General features: G+C 47.1%; 1 protein-coding gene across 2 annotated transcripts in view; it reads right to left on the bottom strand.

Annotated features, from left to right (window-relative positions):
• The window catches only part of LOC137334484 (tetraspanin-9-like), a 227,390-nt gene extending 203,440 nt beyond the window's left edge, over window positions 1-23,950 (bottom strand). Inside the window, exon 1 of one of the 2 annotated variants that reach the window (XM_067999183.1) lies at window positions 23,828-23,950. The gene's annotated coding sequence lies outside the window, so the exon portion shown is untranslated. The remainder of the gene's footprint in view (window positions 1-23,827) is intronic. The other variant, XM_067999184.1, reaches the window with a different exon arrangement.
• Between the last annotated feature and the right edge of the window lie 533 nt (window positions 23,951-24,483).

Below are 24,483 nucleotides of genomic sequence, written 5' to 3'. Positions count from 1 at the left end.
ACTCTCTTTGCCCCTCTTATTTCCTTTTTCACTTTTCCTCTGTACTTTCTAAATACAAGTGAGAACCAGGCTGAATTATCAACCTGACATCTGTCACACACCCCTTTTTCTGCTTCATTTTACTCACTATCTCTTTCTTCATCCAGGGAGCTCTGGCTTTAGTTTCCCTCCTTTCCCCCTCGTGGGAATGTCCCTAGACTGTACCTGAACCATCTCCTCTTCAAAGACTGCCCATTGTTCAATTACAGTTTTGCCTGCCAATCTTTGATTCCAGTTTACCCGGGCCAGATCTGTTCTCATCCCAGTGAAATTGGCCCTCCTCCAATTAAGTATTTTTACTCTAGATTGCTCCTTGTCCTTTTCCATAGCTATTCTAAACCTCATGATACTATGATCGCTGTTCCCTAAATGTTCCCCCACTGACACTTGCTCTACTTGGTGCACCTCATTTCCCAGAACCAGATCCAGCAATGCCTCCTTCCTCGTTGGGCCGGAAACATACTGAGCAAGAAAGTTCTCCTGAACACATTTCAGAAATTCCTCCCCCCTTTGCTCCTTTACACTATTACATTCCCAGTCCATATTAGGTTAGTGGAAGTCCCCCATTATCTCTACTCTATAGTTCTTGCACCTCTGTAATTTCCCTGCAAATTTGCTCCTCTATCTCCTTCCCACTAGTTGGTGGCCTATAGAATACACCCAGTAGTTTAATGGTACCTCTATTGTATCTTAACTCTAACCAAATAGATTCTGTCCTTGACCCCTCCAGGACATCCTCTCTCTCCAACACTGCAATATTCTCCTTAATCAATACTGCCACTCGCCCTCCTTTTTTTCCTTCCCCATCTTTCCTGAACACAGGAATGGAAAAAGAGGGGGTGTAGCCCTGATAATAAAGGATGAGACAAGGACAGTGGTGAGAAAGGATCTCGGCTCGGAAGATCAGGAAGTAGAATCAGTCTGGGTGGAGATAAGAAATAACAAGGGGCAGAAAACACTGGGAGTAGTTTATAGGCCCCCTGATAGTCGCAATACCATTGGACAGAGTATTAATCATAAAATAATAAGAGCTTGTAACAAATGGAATGCAATAATCATGGGGGACTTTAATCTTCATATAGACTGGGCAAATCAAATTGGCAAAGGTAGTTTGGAGGACAAGTTCATGGAATGCATTCGAGACGGTTTCCTAGAAAAAAACGTCACGGAAGCAGCCAGGGAACAGGCTATTTTAGATCTTGTATTATGTAAGGAGACAGGGTTAATTAGTAATCTCTCAGTAAGAGATCCTCTGGGGAAGAGTGATCACATTTCACATTGAGCTTGAGAGTGACGTACTTAAGTCAGAAACTAGAGTCTTAAACTTAAATAAAGCCAATTACATCGGTATGAGGGGCGAGTTGGCTAAGGTAATTGGGAAATTAAATTAAAAGGTATGGCGGTAGATAAGCAATGGCAAACATTTAAAGAAATATTTCAATATCCTCAACAAATACACATTCCATTGAGAAATAAAAACTCCACGGGAAAAGTGATCCATCAGTGGCTAACTAAAGAAGTTAAGGATAGTATTTGATTAAAAAGAAGAGGCCTATAATGTTGCGAAGAAGTAATAAGCCCAAGGATTGGGAGAGTTTTAAAAACCAGCAAAGGATAACCAAAAAATTGACAAAAAGAGAGAAAATAGAATATGAAAGTAAACTAGCAAGAAATAAAAAAAACAGATTGTAAGAGCTTCTACAAGTATGTAAAAAGGAAGAGAGTAGCAAAAGTAAACGTTGGTCCTTAGAGGCTGAGACAGGAGAAATTATAATGGGCAATCAGGAAAAGGCAGAGACGTTAAACAAATATTTTGTATCTGTCTTCACAGTCGAAGACACAAAAAGCAAACCGGAAACAGTGGGGAACCAAGGGGCTAATGGGAGTGAGGAACTTAAAGTAATTAATACCAGCAGAGAAAAAGTAATTGAGAAACTAATGGGACTAAAAGCCGATAAATCCCCTGGACCTGATGGCCAACATCCTCGGGTTCTAAAAGTGGTGGCTGCAGAGAGAGTGGATACATTGGTTATTATCGTCCAAAGTTCCCGAGATTCTAGAAAGGTCCCAGCGGATTAGAAGTAGCAAATGTAACCCCGCTATTCAAGAAAGGAGGGAGAGAGAAAACAGGGAACTACAGGCCAGTTAGCCTGACATCAATTATCGTGAAAATACTGGAATCCATTATTAAGGAAGTGGTAACAGGGCACTTAGAAAATCACAATATGATTAGGCAGAGTCAACATGGTTTTATGAAAGGGAAATCGTGTATGACAAATTTATTACAGTTTATTGAGGATGTAACTAGCAGGGTAGATAAAGGGGAACCAGTGGATGTAGTATATTTAGATTTTCGAAAGGCATTCGATAAGGTGCCACATAAAAGGCTATTAAGCAAGATAAGAGCTCACAGGATTGGGGGTAACATATTAGCACGGATAGAGGTTTAGTTAACGGACAGAAAACAGAGGATAGGAATAAATGGGTCATTTTCAGGTTGGCAGGCTGTAACTAGTGGGGTGCTGCAAAGATCAGTGCTTGGGCCTCAGCTATTTATACAGGGCCTTGGTGAGACCACATCTGGAGTATTGTGTGCAGTTTTGGTCTCCTTATCTGAGGAAGGATGTCCTTGCCATGGAGGGTGTGCAACGAAGGTTTACCAGACTGATTCCTAAGATAGCAGGACTGACGTATGAGGAGAGATTGGGTCGACTAGGTCTATATTCACTAGAGTTTAGAAGAATGAGAGGTGATCTCATCGAAACATATAAAATTCTAACACGACTAGACAAACTAGATGCAGGGAGGATATTCCCGATGGCTGGGGAGTCCAGAACCAGGGGTCACAGTCTCAGGATACGGGGAATGCCATTTAGAACAGAGATGAGGAGAAATTTCTTCAGTCAGAGGGTGGTGAACCTGTGGAATTCTCTACCACAGAAGGCAGTGGAGGCCAAGTCATTAGATGTATTCAAGAAGGAGACAGATATATTTCTTAATGCTAAAGGGATCAAGGGATATGGGGAAAAAGCGGGAACAGGGTACTGAGTTAGAGGATCAGCCATGATCATTTTGAATGGTGGAGCAGGCCCGAAGGGCCGAATGGCCTACTCTTGCTCCTATTTTCTATGTTTCTATTTTCTATGTATTTACAATCTATATTAATGACTTAGATGAAGGAACCGAGTGTAATGTATCCAAGTTTGCTGACGATACAAAGCTAGGTGGGAAAGTAAGCTGTGAGGAGGACACAGAGTCTGCAAAGGGATATAGACAGGTGAAGTGAGTGGGCAAGAAGGTGGCAGATGGAGTATAATGTGGGGAAATGTGAGTTATTCACTTTGGTAAGAAGAATAGAAAAACAGAATTTTTTTTAAATGGTGAGAAACTATTAAATGTTGATGTTCAGAGAGACTTGGATGTCCTCATACAAGAAACACAAAGTTAGCACGCAGGTACAGCAAGGAATTAGGAAGGCAAATGGAATGTTGGCCTTTATTGCAAGGGGGGTTGGAGTACAAGAGTAAGGAAGTCTTACTACAATTGTACAGGGCTTTGGTGCGACCTCACCTGGAGTAGTGTACAGTTTTGGTCTCCTTATCTAAAGGAAGGATATGCTCACCTTAGAGGCGAAGGTTCACTGGATTGATTCCTGGGATGAGAGGGTTGTCCTATGAGGAGAGGTTGAGTAGAATGGGCCTATACTCTCTGGAGTTTAGAAGAATGAGAGGTGATCTCATTGAAATATATAAGATTATGAGGGGGCTTGACAGGGTAGATGCTGAGAGGCTGCTTCCCCTGACGGGAGATTCTAGAACTCGGGGGAATAGTCGCAGGATAAGGGATTTGACATTTAGAACCGAGATGAGGAGGAATTTCTTCTCTCAGAGGGTTGTGAATCTTTGGAATTCTCTACCCTAGAGGGCTGTGGATGCTGAGTCGTTGAATATATTCAAGGCTGAGATCGATAGATTTTTGGACTCTGGGGGAATCAAGGGATATGGGGATCAGGCAGGAAAGTGGAGTTGAGGCCAAAGATCAGCCATGATCTGACTGAATGGCGGAGCAGGCTCGAGGGGCCATGTGGCCTACTCCTGCTCCTATTTCTTATGTTCTTATGTTCACCTTGTATCCAGGAATATTTAGTTCCCAATCCTGCCCTTTGAGCCAGGTCTCTGTTATTGCCACGACATCATATTCCCATGTGGCTATTTGCGCTTGCAGCTCACCAACCTTATTTACCACTAGCTGTACAATATTACTAGCTATACGATGTAACTAAACAGTAACTTGCTCCAGGTTACTATTTTAAAGTGCAATTCCGTGAAAGCTGCTGAATTTGATCGAGTGAAAACAGTTTAAACGGACACTTATTGAGACACCCAAATCATTTACATGTTAAAATATATAAGAGGCTCTCTGAAACCACAGACACTCACAAATTACAAACCATGGACAACCTTCAATGCACCAGCCCTTTTACAACTTAAAACAGGGGCACAACCTACGGCAAAGCTGTTGTGTCTGGTTTTTCACTGAGTTGGGTTCAGAGATTACACAATCTGTAACCTCATGGCCGGCATATTCCTCACTCTACCATTACCAACAATCCAGGGGATCAACCCTGGTTCAATGAGGAGTGTAGAAGAGCATGCCAGGAGCAGCACCAGGCGTACCTAAAAATGAGGTGCCAACCTGGTGAAGCTACAACTCAGGACTACATGCATGCTAAACAGCGGAGACAACATGCTATAGACAGAGCTAAGTGATTCCACAACCAACAGATCAGATCAAAGCTCTGCAGTCCTGCCACATCCAGTCGTGAATGGTGGTGGATAATTAAACAACTAACGGGAGGAGGAGGAGGCTCCGTGAACATCCCCATCCTCAATGATGGCGGAGTCCAGCACGTGAGTGCAAAAGACAAGGCTGAAGCGTTTGCAACCATCTTCAGCCAGAAGTGCCGAGTGGATGATCCATCTCAGCCTCCTCCCGATATCCCCACCATCACAAAAGCCAGTCTTCAGCCAATTCGATTCACTCCACGTGATATCAAGAAACGGCTGAGTGCACTGGATACAGCAAAGGCTATGGGCCCCGACAACATTCCAGCTGTAGTGCTGAAGACTTGTGCTCCAGAACTAGCTGCGCCTCGAGCCAAGCTGTTCCAGTACAGCTACAACACTGGCATCTACCAGACAATGTGGAAAATTGCCCAGGTATGTCCTGTCCACAAAAAGCAGGACAAATTCAATCCGGCTGATTACCACCCCATCAGTCTACTCTCAATCATCAGCAAAGTGATGGAAGGTGTCGTCGACAGTGCTATCAAGCGGCACTTACTCACCAATAACCTGCTCACCGATGCTCAGTTTGGGTTCCGCCAGGACCACTCGGCTCCAGACCTTACTACAGCCTTGATCCAAACATGGATTCCAGAGGTGAGGTGAGAGTGACTGCCCTTGACATCAAGGCAGCATTTGACCGAGTGTGGCACCAAGGAGCCCTAGTAAAATTGAAGTCAATGGGAATCAGGGGGAAAACTCTCCAGTGGCTGGACTCATTCCTAGCACAAAGGAAGATGGTAGTGGTTGTTGGAGGCCAATCATCTCAGCCCCAGGACATTGCTGCAGGAGTTCTTCAGGACAGTGTCCTAGGCCCAACCATCTTCAGCTGCTTCATCAATGACCTTCCCTCCATCATAAGGTCAGAAATGGGGATGTTTGCTGATGATTGCACAGTGTTCAGCTCCATTCGCAACCCCTCAGATAATGAAGCAGTCCGAGCCTGCATGCAGCAAGACCTGGACAACATCCAGGCTTGGGCTCATAAGTGGCAAGTAACATTCGCGCCAGACAAGTGCCAGGCAATGACCATCTCCAACAAGAGAGAGTCTAACCACCTCCCCTTGACATTCAAAAGCATTACCATCGCCGAATCCCCCAACATCAACATCTTGGGGGTCACCATTGACCAGAAACTTAACTGGACCAGCCATATAAATACTGTGGCTACAAGAGCAGGTCAGAGCCTGGGTATTTTCCGGCGAGTGACTCACCTCCTGACTCCCCAAAGCCATTCCACCATCTGCAAGGCACAAGTCAGGGGTATGATGGAATACTCTCCACTTGCCTGGTTGAGTGCAGCTCCAACAACACACAAGAAGCTCAACACCATCCAGGACAAAGCAGCCCGCTTGACTGGACATTGAAGTCCCCCACCCAGAGTACATTCTGTGCCCTTGCTACCCTCAGTGCTTCCTCCAAGTAGTGCTCAACATGGAGGAGGACTGATTCATCAGCTGAGGGAGGGCAGTAGGTGGTAATCAGCAGGAGGTTTCCTTGCCCATGTTTGACCTGATGCCATGAGATCCAGAGTCAATGTTGAGGACTCCCAGGGCCACTCCCTCCTGACTGTATACCACTGTACCGCCACCTCTGGTGATGGAAGAGTCTGGGACGTTGGCTGAAAGGTATGATTCTGTGAGTATGGCTATGTCAGGCTGTAGCTTGACTAGTCTGTGGGACAGCTCTCCCAATTTTGGCACAAGTCCCCAGATGTTAGTGAGGAGAACTTTGCAGGGACGACTGGGCTTGGTTTGCCTTTGTCGTGTCCGGTGCCTAGTGGTCCGATGCCAGGTGGTCTGTCCGGTTTTATTCTTATTGTGACTTTTTTTAAGCGAGATTTTACAACTGAGTGGCTTGCTAGGCCATTTCAGAGGGCAATTATGAGTCAACCACATTGCTGTGGGTCTGGAGTCACATATCGGCCAGACCGGGTAAGGACGGCAGGTTTCCTTCCCTGAAGGACATTAGTGAACCAAATGGGTTTTTACGACAATCCGGTCGTTTCATGACCACCATTACTGATACTAGTATTTTAATTCCAGATTTTTATTTAATTAATTAAATTTAAATTCCCCAGCTGCCGTGGCGGGATTTGAACTCATGACTCCGGATTATTAGTCCAGGCTTCCGGATTACTAGTCCCGTAACATAACCACTATGCTTCCACAAGTGTACAGTTTCGAGTACTGGGTATAGTTTTGGTCTCCTTATTGAAGGAAGGATAGACTTGCCTTGGAGACGGTGCAAAGGAGGTTCACGAGATTGATTCCTGGGATGAGGGTTGTCCTATGAGGAGAGATTGAGTGGAATGGGCCTATACTCTCTGGAGTTTAGAAGAATGAGAGGTGATCTCATTGAAACATATAAGATTCTGAGAGGGCTTCACAGGGTAGATGCTGAGAGGTTGTTTCCCCTGGCTGGAGAGTCTAGAACTCGAGGGAATAATCTTAAATGGCCAACCTCTTATCCTGAGACTGAGTTGAGGGGGAATTTCTTCACTCAGAGGGTTATTAATTTTTGGAATTCTCTACCCCAGAGGGCTGTGGATACTGAGTTGTTGAACATGTTCAAGATTGAGATAGATAGATTTTTGGACTGAAGAGGAATCAAGGCATATGTGCATCAGGCAGGAAAGTGGAGTTGAGGCCAAAGAAAAGCCATCATGTTATTGAATGGCGGAGCAGGCTCGAGGGGCCAAATGGCCTACTCCTGCTACTATTTATGTTCTTATGTAACCCTTTCTGGCAGCGCTTACCAGATCATAACCACACGCTGCGTAAAAAAGTTTTTCCTCATGTTGCCTTTGAAGTCCCTCATCCCGGGAACCATTCTAGTAAATCTCCTCTGCACCCTCTCTAAGGCCTTCACATCCTTCCCAAAGTGCGGTGCCCAGAATTGGCACAATACTCGAGTTGTGGTCGAACCAGTGTTTTTTAAGGTTCAACATGACTTCCTTGCTTTTGTACTCTGTGCCTCTATTTATAAAGCCCACGATCCCGAATGCTTTTTTAACCGCTTTCTCAACCTGTCCTGCCACCTTCAAAGATTTGTGCACATATACCCCCAGGTCTCTCTGTTCCTGCTCCCCTTTCAAATTGTACCATTTAGTTTATATTGCCTCTCCTCATTCTTCCTACCAAAATGTAGCTGAGGGCAATGCAGTTGATGTGGTGTATATGGACTTTCAAAAGGTGTTTGATAATGTGCCGCATAAAAGGCTTGTCATCAAGGTTCAAGCCCATGGAATAAAGGGGGCAGTAGCAGCATGGATACAGGATTGGCTAAGTGACAGGAAACAGAGAATAGTGACGAACGGTTGTTTTTCGGACTGGAGGGAGGTGTACAGTGGTGTTCCCCAGGGGTCGGTGCTGGGACCACTGCTTTTCTTGATATATATTAATGACTTGGACTTGGGAGTACAGGGCACAATTTCAAAATTTACAGATGACACATAGAAACATAGAAAATAGGAGCAAGAGTAGGCCATTCGGCCCTTCGGGCCCACTCCTGCATTCAAAATGATCCTGGCTGATCGCCTAACTCAGTACCCTGTTCCCGCTTTTTCCCCATATCCCTTGATCCCTTTACCATTAAGAAATATATCTATCTCCTCCTTGAATACATCTAATGACTTGGCCTCCACTGCCTTCTGCGGTAGAGAATTCCACAGGTTCACCACCCTCTGACTGAACAAATTTCTCCTCATCTCAGTTCGAAATGGCATTCCCCGTATCCTGAGACCATCACCCCTGGTTCTGGACTCCCCAGCCATCGGGAACATCCTCCCTGCATCTAGTCTGTCTAGTCCCGTTAGAATTTTATATGTTTCGATGAGATCCCATCTCATTCCTCTAAACTCTAGTGAATATAGGCCTAGTCGACCCAATCTCTCCTCACACATCAGTCCTGCCATCCCAGGAATCAGTCTGGTAAACCTTTGTTGCATTCCCTCCATGGCAAGGACATCCTTCCTCAGATAAGGAGACCAAAACTGCACACAATACTCCAGATGTGGTCTCACCAGGGCCCTGTATAACTGCAGTAAGACATCCCTGCTCCTGTACTCAAATCCTCTTGCAATGAAGGCCAACATACCATTCACCTTCCTAATTGCTTGCTGCACCTGAATGCTCGCTTTCAGCGACTGGTGTACAAGGACACCCAGGTCTCGTTGCACCTCCCCTTTTCCCAATCTATCACCATTCAGATAATAATCTGTCTCTCTGTTTTTACAACCAAAGTGGATAACCTCACATTTATCCACGTTATACTGCATCTGCCATGTTCTTGCCCACTCACCCAACTTGTCTCAATCACATTGGAGCCTTTTTGCATCCTCCTCACAGCTCACATTCCACCCCAGCTTTGTGTCGTCTGCAAACTTGGAAATGTTACATTCCGTTCCCTCATCCAAATCATTGATAAATATTGTGAATAGCTGGGGCCCAAGCACTGATCCCTGCGGTACCCCACTAGTCGCTGCCTGCCACCTGGAAAAAGACCCGTTTATTCCTACTCTCTGTGTTCTGTCCGTCAACCAATTCTCAATCCATGCCAGTATATTCCCCCCAATCCCATGTGCTTTAATTTTGCACACTAACCTCTTGTGTGGGACCTTATCAAAAGCCTTCTGGAAATCCAAATACACCAAATCCACTGGTTCTCCCCTATCTATTCTACTAGCTGCATCCTCAAAAAACTCCAGTAGATTTATTAAGCATGATTTCCCTTTCATAAACCCATGCTGACTTTGTCCAATCCCGTTAATGCCCTCCAAGTGTTCCGTTATCACATCTTTTATAATAGACTCTAGCATTTTCCCCACGACTGATGTTCGGCTAACTGGTCTGTAATTCCGTGTTTTTTCTCTCCCTCCTTTTTTAAATAGTGGGGTTACATTTGCCACCCTCCAATCTGTAGGAACTGTTCCAGAGTCTATAGAATTTTGGAAGATGATCACCAATGCATCCACTATTTCCAGGGCCACTTCCTTTAATACTCTGGGATGTAGATTATCAGGCCCTGGGGATTTGTCAGCCTTTAGCCCCATTAATTTCCCAAGCACTATTTTTTTTACTAATACTGGCTTCCTTCAGTTCCTCCCTCTCACTGGACCCTTGGTTCCCTAACATTTCTGGCAGGTTATTTATGTCCTCCTTTGTGAAGACAGAACCAAAGTATGTGTTTAATTGTTCTGCCATTTCTTTGTTCCCCATTATAATTTCCCCCATTTCTGACTGTAAGGGACCTACATTTGTCTTCACTAATCTTTTTCTCTTGACATATTTATAGAAGCTTTTACAGTCAGTTTTTATGTTCCCTGCTCGTTTACTCTCATACTCTATTTTTCCCTCTTAATCAATCTCTTTGTCCTCCTTTGCTGAATTCTAAACTGCTCCCAATCCTCAGGCTTGCCGCTTTTTCTGGCAATTTTATATGTCTCCTCTTTGGATCTAATACTATCCCTAATTTCTTTTGTAAGCCACGGTTGAGCCACCTTTCCTGATTTATTTTTGCACCAGACAGGAATGAATAATTGTTGTAATTCCTGCACACGTTCTTTAAATATTAACCATTGCCTATCCACCGTCATCCCTTTTAGTAAAGTTCCCCAATCTATCATAGTCAATTCGCACCTCATACTTTCGTAATTTCCTTTATTTAGATTCAGGACCCTAGTTTCGGATTCAACTACATCACTCTCCATCTTAATGAGGAATTCTATCATGTTATGGTCGCTCTTCCCTAAGGGATCCCGCACAACAAGATTGTTAATTAATCCTTTCTCTTTGCACAATACCCAGTCTAGGATCGCCTGTTCTCTGGTTGGTTCCTCAACATATTGGTCTAGAAAACCATCACGTACACACTCCAGGAATTCCTCCCCCACAGTATTATTGCTAATTTAGTTTGACCAATCTATGTGTAGATTAAAGTCACCCATGATTATAGTTGTACCCTTCTTGCATGCGTCTTTAATTTCCTGTTTAATGCCCTCCCCTACATCTCCACTACTGTTTGGGGCCTGTAGACAACCCCCACCAACGTTTTCTGCCTCTTGGTGTTTCTTAGCTCCACCCATACAGATTCCACATCGTGATTTTCCGAGCCAATATCCTTCCTCACTATTGCATTGATTTCCTCCTTTACTAACAACGCTACCCCACCTCCTTTCCCTTTTTGCCTGTCCTTCCTAAATATTGAATACCCCTGGATGTTCAGTTCCCATCCTTGGTCACCCTGCAGCCATGTCTCCGTAATCGCAACTATATCATAACCGTTAATATCTATCTGCGCTGTTAATTCATCTACCTTATTGCGAATGCTCCGTGCATTAAGACACAATGCCTTTAGACTTGTCTTTTTAAGATTGCTAGTCATCTTCGTATTATTTTGCACTATGACCCTATTTGTTTTTTGCCCTTGTTTTCTCTGCCTTCCACTTTTGTTTCTTCCCTTTCTGTCTTTTGTTTCTATCCTTGTTTCCCCCTCCTCTGTCTCCCTGCTCAGGTTCCCATCCCCCTGCCATTCTAGTTTAAACCTTCCCCAACAGCACGAGCAAACACCCCCACGAGGACATTGGTCCCGGTCCTGCTCGGGTGTAACCCGTCCCGCTTGTACAGGTCCCACCTTCCCCAGAACCGGTCCCAATGTCCCAGGAATCTAAATCCCTCCCTCCTACACCATCCCTGCAGCCATGCATTCATCTGGTCTATTCTCCTGTTCCTATTCTCACTAGCACGCGGCACTGGTAGTAATCCTGAGATCACTACCTTTGAGGTCCTGCTTTTTAATTTATCTCCTAACTTCTTAAATTCACCTTGCAGGACCTCATCCCTTTTTTTTTACCTATGTCGTTGGTACCGATATGGACCACGACTACTGGCTGTTCACCCTCCCCCTCCAGAATGCCCTGCAGCCGCTCCGTGACATCCTTGACCCTAGCACCAGGGAGGCAACATACCATCCTGGAGTCACGTTTGCAGCCGCAGAAACGCCTATCTGTTCCCCTAACAATTGAATCCCCTATCACTATAGCCCTGCCACTCTTCTTCCTCCCCTCCTGTGCAGCAGAGCCACCCGTGGTGCCCCGAACCTGGCTCTTGCTGCTTTCCCCTGATGAGCCATCTCCCCCAAAAGTATATCTGTTTGAGAGGGAGATGGCCCCAGGGGACTCTTGCTCTCCCTGCCTAGTGCTTTTACTCTGCCTGGCGGTCACCCATTTCCTTTCTGCCTGCGTAATCTTTACCTGCGGTGTGACCACCTCACTGAACGTGCTATCCACGATAATCTCAGCATCACGGATGCTCCACAGTGAATCCACCCGCAGCTCCAGCTCCGAAATGTGGTTAGCCAGTAGCTGCAGCTGGACACACTTCCTGCACACATGGTCACCAGGGACACCGGTAGTGTCCATGACTTCCCACATAGTGCAGGAGGAGCATATCACGGGTGCGAGCTCTGCTGCCATGACTTGCCTTAGATTTACACTGCGTTCACCTCTCAGACTCTCCTCCCACTCTCGGACTCTCCTCACACTCACGGACTCAAAACTTGGAAATGTAGTGAACAGTGAGGAGGATAGTGATGGACTTCAAGAGGATATAGACAGGCTGGTGGAATGGGCGGACACATGGCAGATGAAATTTAACGCAGAAAAATGCAAAGTGATACATTTCAGTAGGAAGGACAAGGAAAGGCAATATAAAGGGCACAATTCTAAAAGGAGTACAAGAACAGAGAGATCTGTGGGTATATGTACACAAATCGTTGAAGGTGGCAGGACAGGTTGAGAAAGTGGTTAAGAAAGCATACGGGATCCTGGGCTTTATAAATGGAGGCATAGAGTACAAAAGCAAGGAGATCATGATGAAACTTTATAAAACACTGGTTCGGCCACAGCTGGAGTATTGTGTCCAGTTCTGGGCACCGCACTTTAGGAAAGATGTGAAGGCCTTAGAGATGGTGCAGAAAAGATTTACTAGAATTATTCCAGGGATGAGGGACTTTAGTTGCGTGGATAGACTGGAGAAGCTGGGGTTGTTCTCCTTGGAACAGAGAAGGTTGAGAGGAGATTTGATGGAGGTATTTAAAATCATGAAGGGTCTAGACAGAATAGGTAGAGAGAAACTGTTCCCATTGATGGAACAGTCAAGAACCAGAGGACATAGATTTAAGGTGATTGGCAAAAGAACCAAAGGTGACATGAGGAAAAACTTTTTTTTACACAGCGAGTGGTTAGGATCTGGAATGCACTGCCCGAGGGGGTGGTGGAGGCAGATTCAATCATAGCCTTCAAAAGGGAACTGGATAAGTACTTGAAAGGAAAAAATGTGGAGGGCTACGGGGATAGGGCGGGGGAGTGGGACTAGCTGGATTGCTCTTGCATAGAGCCGATATGGACTCGATGGGCCAAATGGCCTCCTTCCGTGCTGTAACCTTTCCATGATTCTATGATTCTATGTACCACTTTGCACTTCTCTGCATTAAATTTTATCTACCACGTGTCCGCCCATTCCACCAGCCTGTCTATGTCTTCTTGAATCATAGAATCATAGAATCGTTACAGCACGGAAGGAGGCCATTCGGCCCATCGAGCCTGTGCCGACTCTTTGTAAGAGCAATCCAGTTAGTCCCACTCCCTTTCTCTTTCCTCGGTGCCCAGCAAATTTTTTCCCTTCAAGTATTTATCCAATTCCTTTTTGAAAGCCACGATTGAATCTGCTTCCACCACCCCCTCGGACAGTGCAGTCCAGATCTCAACTCGCTGCGTAAAAAAGCTTTTCCTCATGTTGCCTTTGTCTCTTTTGCCAATCACCTTCAATCTGTGTCCTCTGATCCTCGACCCTTCCGCCAATGAGGAACAGTTTCTCTTTATTTACTTTATCTGAACCCTTCATGATTCAGTACCTTGGCCGTGCCCTCTGCCTCCATGAGTAGATCTTTTTTGGTCCCTAATCGGCCCCAACCCTCCTCTTACTACCAGTTTATTATCTACATGCCTATGGAAGACTTTTGGATTCCCTTTTATGTTGGCCGCCAGTCTATTCTCATACTCTTTCTTTGCCCCTCTTATTTCCTTTCTCACTTCTCCTCTGAACTTTCTATATTCAGCCTGGTTCTCACTCGTATTATCAACCTGACATCTGTCTTACACCCCCTTTTTCTGCTTCATCTTACTCTCTATCTCTCTCTATTGTCATCCAGGGAGCTCTGGCTTTAGTTTCCCTCCTTTCTCCCTTGTGGGAATGTACCTAGACTGTACCCGAACCATCTCCTCTCAAAGGCCGCCCATTGTTCTATTACAGTTTTGCCTGCCAATCTTTGATTCCAGTTTACCCGGGCCAGATCCGTTCTCAAATGAAACTGGCCCTCCTCCAATTAAATATTTTTAAACTCTCGATTGCTCCTTGACCTTTTCCATAACTAATCTAAACCTTATGTTACTATGATCACTGTTCCCGACATGTTCTCCCACTGACATTTGCTCCACTTGGCCCACCTCATTCCCCAGAACCAGATCCAGCAATGCCTCCTTCCTCGTTGGGCCAGAAACATACTGATCAAGAAAGTTCTCCTGAACACACTTCAGAAATTCCTCCCCCTCTTTGCCCCTTTACACTATTACCATCCCAGTCTATATTAGGATAGTGGAAGTCCCCAGTTATTATTACTTTATGGCTTTTGCACCTCTCTAATTTCCCTGCAAATTTGCTCCTCTATATCCTTCCCACTAGTTGGTGGCCTATAGAATACACCCAGTAGTGTAATGTCACACCTTTTGTTTCTTAATTCTAACCAAATAGATTCTGTCCTTGACCCCTCCAGGACATCCTCTCTCTCCAGCACTGCAATATTCTCCTTAATCAATACTGCCACCACCCCCTGCCCCCAACTCCTTTCTTTATCTTTCCTGAACACCTTGTATCCAGGAATATTTAGTACCCAATCCTGCCCTTTTTTGAGCCAGGTCTCCGTTATCGCCATGACATCATATTCCCATGTGATTATTTGCGTCTGCAGCTCACCGACCTTGTTTACCGCGCTCTGTGCGTTTACACACACGCACTGTAGACCTATCTTAGACCATATTGTACTCTCTCTCAGTCTGATATCACCTAATACTGTACTATTTCTTACTCTAGTGCTATCTGTCTCTCAATCCTCTGTGCACCTTGTTTCTCTTTTCCAATGATACATCCTGATGCCCATCCCCCTGCCAAATTAGTTCAACCCTCCCCCACAGCACTAGTGAACTTCCCCGCGAGGACATTGGTCCCGGCTCTGTTGAGATGCGACCCGTCCGTCTTGAACAGGTCCCTCCTGCCCCAGAACTGGTCCCAATGCCCCAAGAATCTGAAGCCCTCCCTCCTGCACCATGTCTCGAGCCACACATTAACCTGCCTTATCTTCCTATTTCTGTACTCACAAGCGTGTGGCACTGGGAGTAATCCAGAGATTACTACCTTTGAGCTCCTGCTTTTTAACTTCCTCCCTCGCTCCTGAAACTCTAGCCACAGGACCTCATCCCTTTCCTTTCCTTTGTCATTGGTTCCCACATGGACCACGACTTCTGGCTGTTCCCCTTCCCCCCACAGAATGTTCTGTACCCTCTCTGTGATGCCCTTTACCCTGGCACCAAGGAGGCAACACACTGAGTGGGACTCACATCGACAGTCACAGAAACGCCTGTCTGTCCCCCTGACACTAGAATCCCCTGACACTACTGCATTTCTACACTTCACACTGCCCCCTGTGCAGTCCATTGCCCCATGGTGCCGTGCTCAGGACTGCACTCCTTCGAGGTGTCGTCCCCCTCACTGGTATTCAATGCTGATACTGGTTCGAGCGTGTCACACACCCAGACTGATTCCTGCACTGCCCGCCTCTTCCTGCCCTTTCGGACAGCCACCCACTTGCTGTCCTGAACTCTCTGTGACTGCGGGGTGACCACCTCCTGGGACGGACGACCCAGGAAAGCTTCAGCCTCCCTGATGCTCCGCAGTGACTCCAGCCGTTCCTCAAGCTCAGAAACTCTCAGCTTGAGCGCGAGTAACTGGAGGCATTTCCTGCACACGTGGCCCTCCCGGACACAAGGAGCGTCCTGAAGTCCCACATGGGGCAGGAATTGCAGGCAATGGCTCTCAGCCGTCCGTTTTATTTGTATTTGTGATTTTTTTAAATCTAACTTTTTAGCTCACATTGACTGTCTTATATTTTCTCTCTCACTTTTCATTGCTCACTTTTCATGACAAGAAATGGTATTAAGGGGTGAAGGAGTGTCGTTGTTATGATAATGGACCATTATTCAATCCTTATACAAATATTTTCTGTGACTGTGAAATAAACACTGTTTGAATAACCAGCAAGACTGAGGCAGTTTCCCACTTAGTGTAATTTAGCAGGAATTTGAAATTAATTCAACCAATGGTCAGAACAGATTCTATCTGACTCTGTTCCTATAAACAGTGAGCCACGAGAAGATTATGAAACTCTAATCCATTCTATGAAACACAAAGTTTCTTTAACAGAGGCACTACACACGGTGTCTGGCTCAGGACAAAAAACAACAACAGATTCACTAGAGAACTCCACGGCTCTGTGGAGATAGAAATTTCCCCACAAGTTGCTCAACAACCCGTCAGATACGAATGAATCAATAAAAAAAAAACAACCACTGTGAAGGACACAATTTGGTGAGGATCTGCTGATTTCATGCACTTCACCTGACTGGGATAGAGATACACTGACAAGGCGAGGGTCACCACATGCCTGGTGCACCAGAGAGCACAGAACAAAGTGCAGGGAGCAGATAAATGTCGTATGGCTGTTCCCCATAAAATTCCCATCGCTCTTCAGCAATTGTGCTGATTTTGGCTCTCAGTTCATACTCTTCATTAAATTAAAAAGGTTTACCTTCCAATTGTCAGCTGGAGCTGCCTGTTTTATACAATTGTAAACAATTTTACAACACCAAGTTATAGTCCAGCAATTTTATTTTAAATTCACAAGCTTTCGGAGGCTTCCTCCTTCCTCTGGTTCTATTTTGTTTCTGGTTGCACATTCAACAACAACTTGCATTTATATAGTGCCTTTAACATAGTAAAATGTCCTAAGACGCTTCGCAGGAGCGTAATCGAACAGAATTTGATAACTAGCCACATAAGGAGATATTAAGACAGATGACCAAAAGCTTGGTCAAAGAGGTAGGTTTTAAGGAATGCCACTCTGCTCCGCACCCCCACATTTGCTACAAACTGCTGCCAACAAATATTAATTTCTACCAGGAAATCATCTGGAATACAATCACCCCAATTCAGATGTTACTCTCCAAGCCTCTCCCCATCTACAAGGCATGAGTCAGGACTGTGATGGAATACTCAACATTTACCTGGATGGTGCAGCCCCAACAACAGAAGATCGACACCAGCCAGGAGAGAGAAGTTCACCTGCCACTAGACTCAGTATCGACCAGCTCCACTGGAACACTGGGCTGCAGTGTGTATGATCTACAAGTTACACAACAGCAACTCACCAAGGCCACTTCAACAGCAACTCCCTCCCCCCTCAAGCACTAGGGCAACGGGATTGTGGTAACACCTTTCTCCTGACTTGGACACATATCTTCATTCCTTCATCGACACTGGGTCAATATCCTGCAACTCCTGACCGAACAGCACGGTGGGAGTACCTTCACCACATGAACTGCAGTGGTTATATTAACTGGGATACAATCAGTGTACAAGGTATAGAGGGTGAAGAATTCTTCAATTGCATTCAGGAGAACTTTTTTAGCCAGTATGGAGCAAGCCCAACAAGAGGGGGGGCAGTTCTGGTCTTAGTTTTTGGGAATAAAGCTAGGCAGGTGGACAGAGTATCAGTGGGAGAGCATTTTGCTGGCAGTGATCATAATTCAGTTAGATTTACCATAGTTATGGAAAAGGGCAAAGGTAGAACAGACCATAAGAGATAGGAGCAGGAGTAGGCCATTCGGCCCCTCGAGCATGCTCCGCCATTTAATGAGATCATGGCTGATCTGATTTTTACCTCAACTCCATTTTCCCGCCTTTTCCCCATAACAGCAGTAAAAGTTCTAAATTGGGGAAAGGCCAATTTTACTAAACTGAGAAGTGATTTAGCAAAAGTGGACTGGAAACAGCTACTTGAAGGTAAATCAGTGTCAGAGCAGTGGGAGACATTCAAGGGGGAGATTCAAGGGGTTCAGAGTAAACATGTTCCCACAAAGGAAAAGGGTGGGGCTGACAAATCTCGAGCCCCTGGATGACAAGGAGCAAACAGGGTAAGATAAGGCAAAAAAGGGAAGCTTATGTCAAACACCGAGAGCTTAATTCTGCAGAAAGCCTAGAGGAGTATAGAAAATGCAGGGGTGAAATTAAAAAGCAAATTAGGAAAGCAAAGAGAGGGCATGAAAAAATATTGGCAAGTAAAATTAAGGAAAACCCAAAGTTGTTTTATAAATACATAAAGAGCACGAGGATAACTAAGGAAAGAGTAGGGCCTATTAGAGACCAAAAAGGTAACCTGTGTGTGGAGGCGGAAGATGTGGGGATGGTTCTTAATGAATACTTTGCGTCTGCCTTCACAAAAGAGAGGGATGATGCAGAGATTGTAGTTAAGGAGGAGGAGTGTGAAATATTGGATGGGATAAACATAGTGAGAGAGGAAGTATTAAGAGGATTAGCAGCTTTGAAAGTAGATAAATCACCAGGCCCGGATGAAATGTATCCCAGACTGTTAAAAGAAGCCAGGGAGGAAATAGCGGAGGCTCTGACCATCATTTTCCAATCCTCCCTGGATACAGGCGTGGTGCCGGGGGATTGGAGGACTGCTAACGTTGTACCATTGTTTAAAAAGGGAGCGAGGGATAGACCGAGTAATTATAGGCCAGTCAGTCTAACCTCGGTGGTGGGTAAATTATTGGAATCAATTCTGTGGGACAGCATAAATTGTCATTTAGAAAGGCACGGGTTAATCAAGGACAGTCAGCATGGATTTGTTAAGGGAAGGTCGTGTCTGACTAACTTGATTGAATTTTTTGAGGAGGTAACAAGGAGGGTCGATGAGGGTAACGTGTTTGATGTAGTGTACATGGATTTTAGCAAGGCTTTTGACAAAGTCCCACATGGCAGACTGGTCAGAAAAGTAAAAGCCCATGGGATCCAAGGGAAAGTGGCAAGTTGGATCCAAAATTGGCTCAGTGGCAGGAAGCAAAGGGTAATGGTTAACAGGTGTTTTTGTGACTGGAAGGCTGTTTCCAGTGGGGTCCCGCAGGGCTCGGTACTGGGTCCCTTGCTTTTTGTGATACATATTAATGATTTGGACTTGAATGTAGGGGGCATGATTAAGAAATTTGCAGACGATACAAAAATTGGCCGTGTGGTTGGTAGTGAGGAGGAAAGCTGTAGACTGCAGGAAGATATCAATGGACTGGTCAGGTGGGCAGAAAAGTGGCAAATGGACTTCAATCCAGAGAAGTGTGAGGTAATGCATTTGGGGAGGGCAAACAAGGCAAGGGAATACACAATAAATGGGAGGATACTGAGAGGTGTAGAGGAAGTGAGGGACCTTGGAGTGCATGTCCACAGATCCCTGAAGGTAGCAGGACAGGTAGATAAGGTGGTTAAGAAGGCATATGGGATACTTTCCTTTATTAGCCAAGGCATAGAATATAAGAGCAGGGAGGTTATGCTGGAACTGTATAAAACACTAGTTAGGCCACAGCTTGAGTACTGTGTACAGATCTTTTTTTTATTCGTTCATGGGATGTGGGCATCACTGCCGAGGCCGGCATTTATTGCCCATCCCTAATTGCCCTTGAGAAGGTGGTGGTGAGCCGCCTTCTTGAACCGCTGCAGTCCATGTGGTGAAGGTTCTCTCACCCAGCGACGATGAAGGAACGGCGATATATTTCCAAGTCGGGATGGTGTGTGACTTGGAGGGGAACGTGCAGGTGGTGTTGTTCCCATGTGCCTGCTGCCCTTGTCCTTCTAGGTGGTAGAGGTCGTGGGTTTGGGAGGTGCTGTCGAAGAAGCCTTGGCGAGTTGCTGCAGTGCATCCTGTGGATGGTGCACACTGCAGCCACAGTGCGCCGGTGGTGAAGGGAGTGAATGTTTAGGGTGGTGGATGGGGTGCCAATCAAGCGGGCTGCTTTGTCCTGGATGGTGTCGAGCTTCTTGAGTGTTGTTGGAGCTGCACTCATCCAGGCAAGTGGAGAGTATTCCATCACACTCCTGACTTGTGCCTTGTAGATGGTGGAAAGGCTTTGGGGAGTCAGGAGGTGAGTCACTCGCCGCAGAACACCCAGCCTCTGACCTGCTCTTGCAGCCACAGTATTTATATGGCTGGTCCAGTTAAGTTTCTGGTCAATGGTGACCCCCAGGATGTTGATGGTGGGGGATTCGGCTATGGTAATGCCACTGAACGTCAAGGGGAGGTGGTTAGACTCTCTCTTGTTGGAGATGGTCATTGCCTGGCACGAATGTTACTTGCCACTTATCAGCCCAAGCCTGCATGTTGTCCAGGTCTTGCTGCATGCAGGCTCGGACTGCTTCATTATTTGAGGGGTTGCGAATGGAACTGAACACTGTGCAATCATCAGCGAACATCCCCATTTCTGACCTTATGATGGAGGGAAGGTCATTGATGAAGCAGCTGAAGATTGTTGGGCCTAGGACACTGCCCTGAGGAACTCCTGCAGCAATGTCCTGGGGCTGAGATGATTGGCCTCCAACAACCATTACCATCTTCCTTTGTGCTCGGTATGATTCCAGCCACTGGAGAGTTTTCCCCCTGATTCCCATGGACTTCAATTTTACTAGGGCTCCTTGGTGCCACACTCGGTCAAATGCTGCCTTGATGTCAAGGGCAGTCACTCTCACCTCACCTCTGGAATTCAGCTCTTTTGTCCATGTTTGGACCAAGGCTGTAATGAGGTCTGGAGCCGAGTGGTCCTGGCGGAACCCAAACTGAGCATCGGTGAGCAGGTTATTGGTGAGTAAGTGCCGCTTGATAGCACTGTCGATGACACCGTCCATCACTTTGCTGATGATTGAGAGTAGACTGATGGGGTGGTAATTGGCCGGATTGGATTTGTCCTGCTTTTTGTGGACAGGACATACCTGGGCAATTTTCCACATTGTCAGGTAGATGCCAGTGTTGTAGCTGTACTGGAACAGTTTGGCGAGAGGTGCAGCTAGTTCTGGAGCACAAGACTTCAGCACTACAGCTGGGATGTTGTCGGGACCCATAGCCTTTGCACCCAGATATGGTCACCATATTACAGGAAAAATGTGCTTGCACTAGATAGGTTACAGAGGAGATTTATGAGGATGTTGCCAGGGCTGGAGAATTTTAGCTATGAGGAAAGATTGGATAGGCTGGGGTTGTTTTCTTTGAACAGTGGAGGCTGAGGGGAGATTTAATTGAGGTGTACAAAATTATGAGGGACCTAGATAGAGTGGATAGGACCTATTTCCCTTAGCAGAAGAGTCAGTGACCAGGGGGCATAGATTTAAAGTGATTGGCAGAAGGATTAGAGGGGGGTTGAGGAGAATTTTTTTCACCCAGAGGGTGGTGGGGGTCTGGAACTCACTGCCTGAGCGGGTGGTAGAGGCAGAAACCCTCAACTCATTTAAAAAGTACTTGGATGTGGACCTGAAGTGCCGTAACCTACAGGGCTACGGACCAAGTGCTGGGAAGTGGGATTAAGCTGGACAGCTCTTTTTCTGCCAGCAGACACAATGGGCCGAATGGCCTCCTTCTGTGCTGCAATTTTCTATGATTCTATGATAAGAAGAAGGCCCCCCCATCCCCCCATCCCCCTTCTCAAAGGGATGGGCAACAAATGCCAGCCTCGCGTTATCAAGCCTTTAGTGTGGAGTGTCGTAATCACTGAGATATATTCACCTCCTGGGCAGTGATTGTGTGTGTTGCAGCAAAGTGAAATATCCCAAATAGGCACAACTTGCCAATGATTATCACTGGGTCATGAGTTCGTCCTCTGATAAATAAACTGTCTGCATTAAATGGAAAAACAAAACAAAGCAAATAAACAGCTGCAAAAATGGGGAGAGAAACAATTGCAATTTGCGTCATTGTGAAACAAACCCGTGTATTTACTGAGGGACAGTAACGGTGCTGCTACTTAATATCAATTACACAGTCTGTCCACAGATCCCACTCGTGCACTCAGAGCTCGGACCAGAGTACGTTACAAGTGGCAACTGCTGCTGTACAGTGGAACAGATTTTGCTAAAATTTGACATTTTACACCTTCCCTCAACACCAATCACAATAGTCAATGAAAATATTTTTGTTCAAAAACAAAGTAGGGATTATAGACTGAAGAAACTGTAGTAGGGAGTTTACACCAGTAATTCAATCGGCTTTCTAATGTTAATCAAATGGTCCATTTTGCGAGATTGTCACCTGTTTCAATTAACCCATAAATAATTTGTAACTTGTTAAAACTGTACATCGCAAGAATGTAACGTGCAATCGCTAACCCCCACCCCATCCCCGTCCCGACCCCATCTCCATCTCCGAACCCTGCCCCATCCCCATCCCGACCCCCATCTCCATCTCCGAACCCTGCCCCATCCCCATCTCCATCTCCGAACCCTGCCTCATCCCCATCTCCATCTCCGAACCCTGCCCCATCCCCATCCCGACCCCCATCTCCATCTCCGAACCCTGCCCCATCTCTGTCCCGTCCCGTCCCCCTGCCCCGTCCCGTCCCCGAGCCCCATCTCCGTCCCCCCACCCTGTCCCCCCTGTGTGTAAATGTCAGCCTGATGAGTTGCTGCCTCCCCCACACAAACATCATTTTACACATGGGCAGAACATTCAGGACTGCCGTCCAGCCTGGCAATCGGGCAGGTTGGTGTGACCAGGTATTCTGAGCACCTGATTCCGCCCCACCAATGGTCAGCAGGCTGGAGATACATTCTGCTGAAACATTCAATGGAACTTTCCACTATTGGATCAATCTGTTCTTCAACCATTTTAAAAACTCTCAGAAAATCTCACCACAAGTACAAAAAATATGAAACTTGTTCAGAATCTGTGCAGTTCCACCTCAGGACCAATAAAAATCCTTCTGGAGTCAGGAATTTAAACTCCAAACCAAAATAGTGAACTCAAATACTGAAAATATTAGCTGCAATATCCGTCCTTCATCAGACCCCTCCCCGGGCTGTGGGACAGACCCCCTCCCCGGGCTGTGGGACAGACCCCCTCCCCGGGCTGTGGGACAGACCCCCTCCCCGGGCTGTGGGACAGACCCCCTCCCCGGGCTGTGGGACAGACCCCCTCCCCGGGCTGTGGGACAGACCCCCTCCCCGGGCTGTGGGACAGACCCCCTCCCCGGGCTATGGGACAGACCCCTCCCCGGGCTATGGGACAGACCCCTCCCCGGGCTGTGGGACAGACCCCTCCCCGGGCTATGGGACAGACCCCTCCCCGGGCTATGGGACAGACCCCCTCCCCGGGCTGTGGGACAGACCCCCTCCCCGGGCTATGGGACAGACCCCCTCCCCGGGCTGTGGGACAGACCCTCCCCCCCCTCCCCGGGCTGTGGGACAGACCCCCTCCCCGGGCTATGGGACAGACCCCCTCCCCGGGCTGTGGGACAGACCCCCTCCCCGGGCTATGGGACAGACCCCCTCCCCGGGCTATGGGACGGACCCTCCCCGGGCTGTGGGACGGACCCTCCCCGGGCTGTGGGACAGACCCTCCCCGGGCTGTGGGACGGACCCTCCCCGGGCTGTCCCTCGGACCCTCCCCGGGTTATTTCTCTTCCAAACCCGGCCCCATTCCCCATTCCCGGTTGAACTGATCCAAGTTACTCCGAGCGGCCTCGAACTCTCCCCAAGTTGGGAGGTCCCGTTCCCGGGGCCGAGTTCCTGATTTTCGGGTCTCACCTGGGCCTGGGGCTGGGGCTGAGCCTGGGGCTGGGGTCGGGTCCGGGTCCGGGTCCGGGGGCGATCGCTCGGCGCTGCGGGAAACACTCGGCCGCTCGCAGCGGAAATGGGAAAGAAAAAGGGGCCGGCGGACAGGAGACATCACATGATCCGCTCCTGGAACAGGACCGATCCCAGCTCATCCCAGCAACAGGACCGATCCCAGCTCATCCCAGCAACAGGACCGATCCCAGCTCATCCCAGCAACAGGACTGATCCCAGCTCATCCCAGCAACAGGACCGATCCCAGCTCATCCCAGCGACAGGACCGATCCCAGCTCATCCCAGCGACAGGACCGATCCCAGCTCATCCCAGCAACAGGACCGATCCCAGCAACAGGACCGATCCCAGCTCATCCCAGCAACAGGACCGATCCCAGCTCATCCCAGCGACAGGACCGATCCCAGCTCATCCCAGCAACAGGACCGATCCCAGCAACAGGACCGATCCCAGCTCATCCCAGCAACAGGACCGATCCCAGCAACAGGACCGATCCCAGCTCATCCCAGCAACAGGACCGATCCCAGCTCATCCCAGCAACAGGACCGATCCCAGCAACAGGACCGATCCCAGCTCATCCCAGCAACAGGACCGATCCCAGCTCATCCCAGCGACA

Source organism: Heptranchias perlo, chromosome 18 (genome assembly GCF_035084215.1).
Source record: "Heptranchias perlo isolate sHepPer1 chromosome 18, sHepPer1.hap1, whole genome shotgun sequence".
NCBI classification, from domain to species: domain Eukaryota; kingdom Metazoa; phylum Chordata; class Chondrichthyes; order Hexanchiformes; family Hexanchidae; genus Heptranchias; species Heptranchias perlo.
The sequence above is the reverse complement of the archived record's forward strand: the minus strand, read 5'-3'. Positions and strand labels throughout refer to the sequence as shown.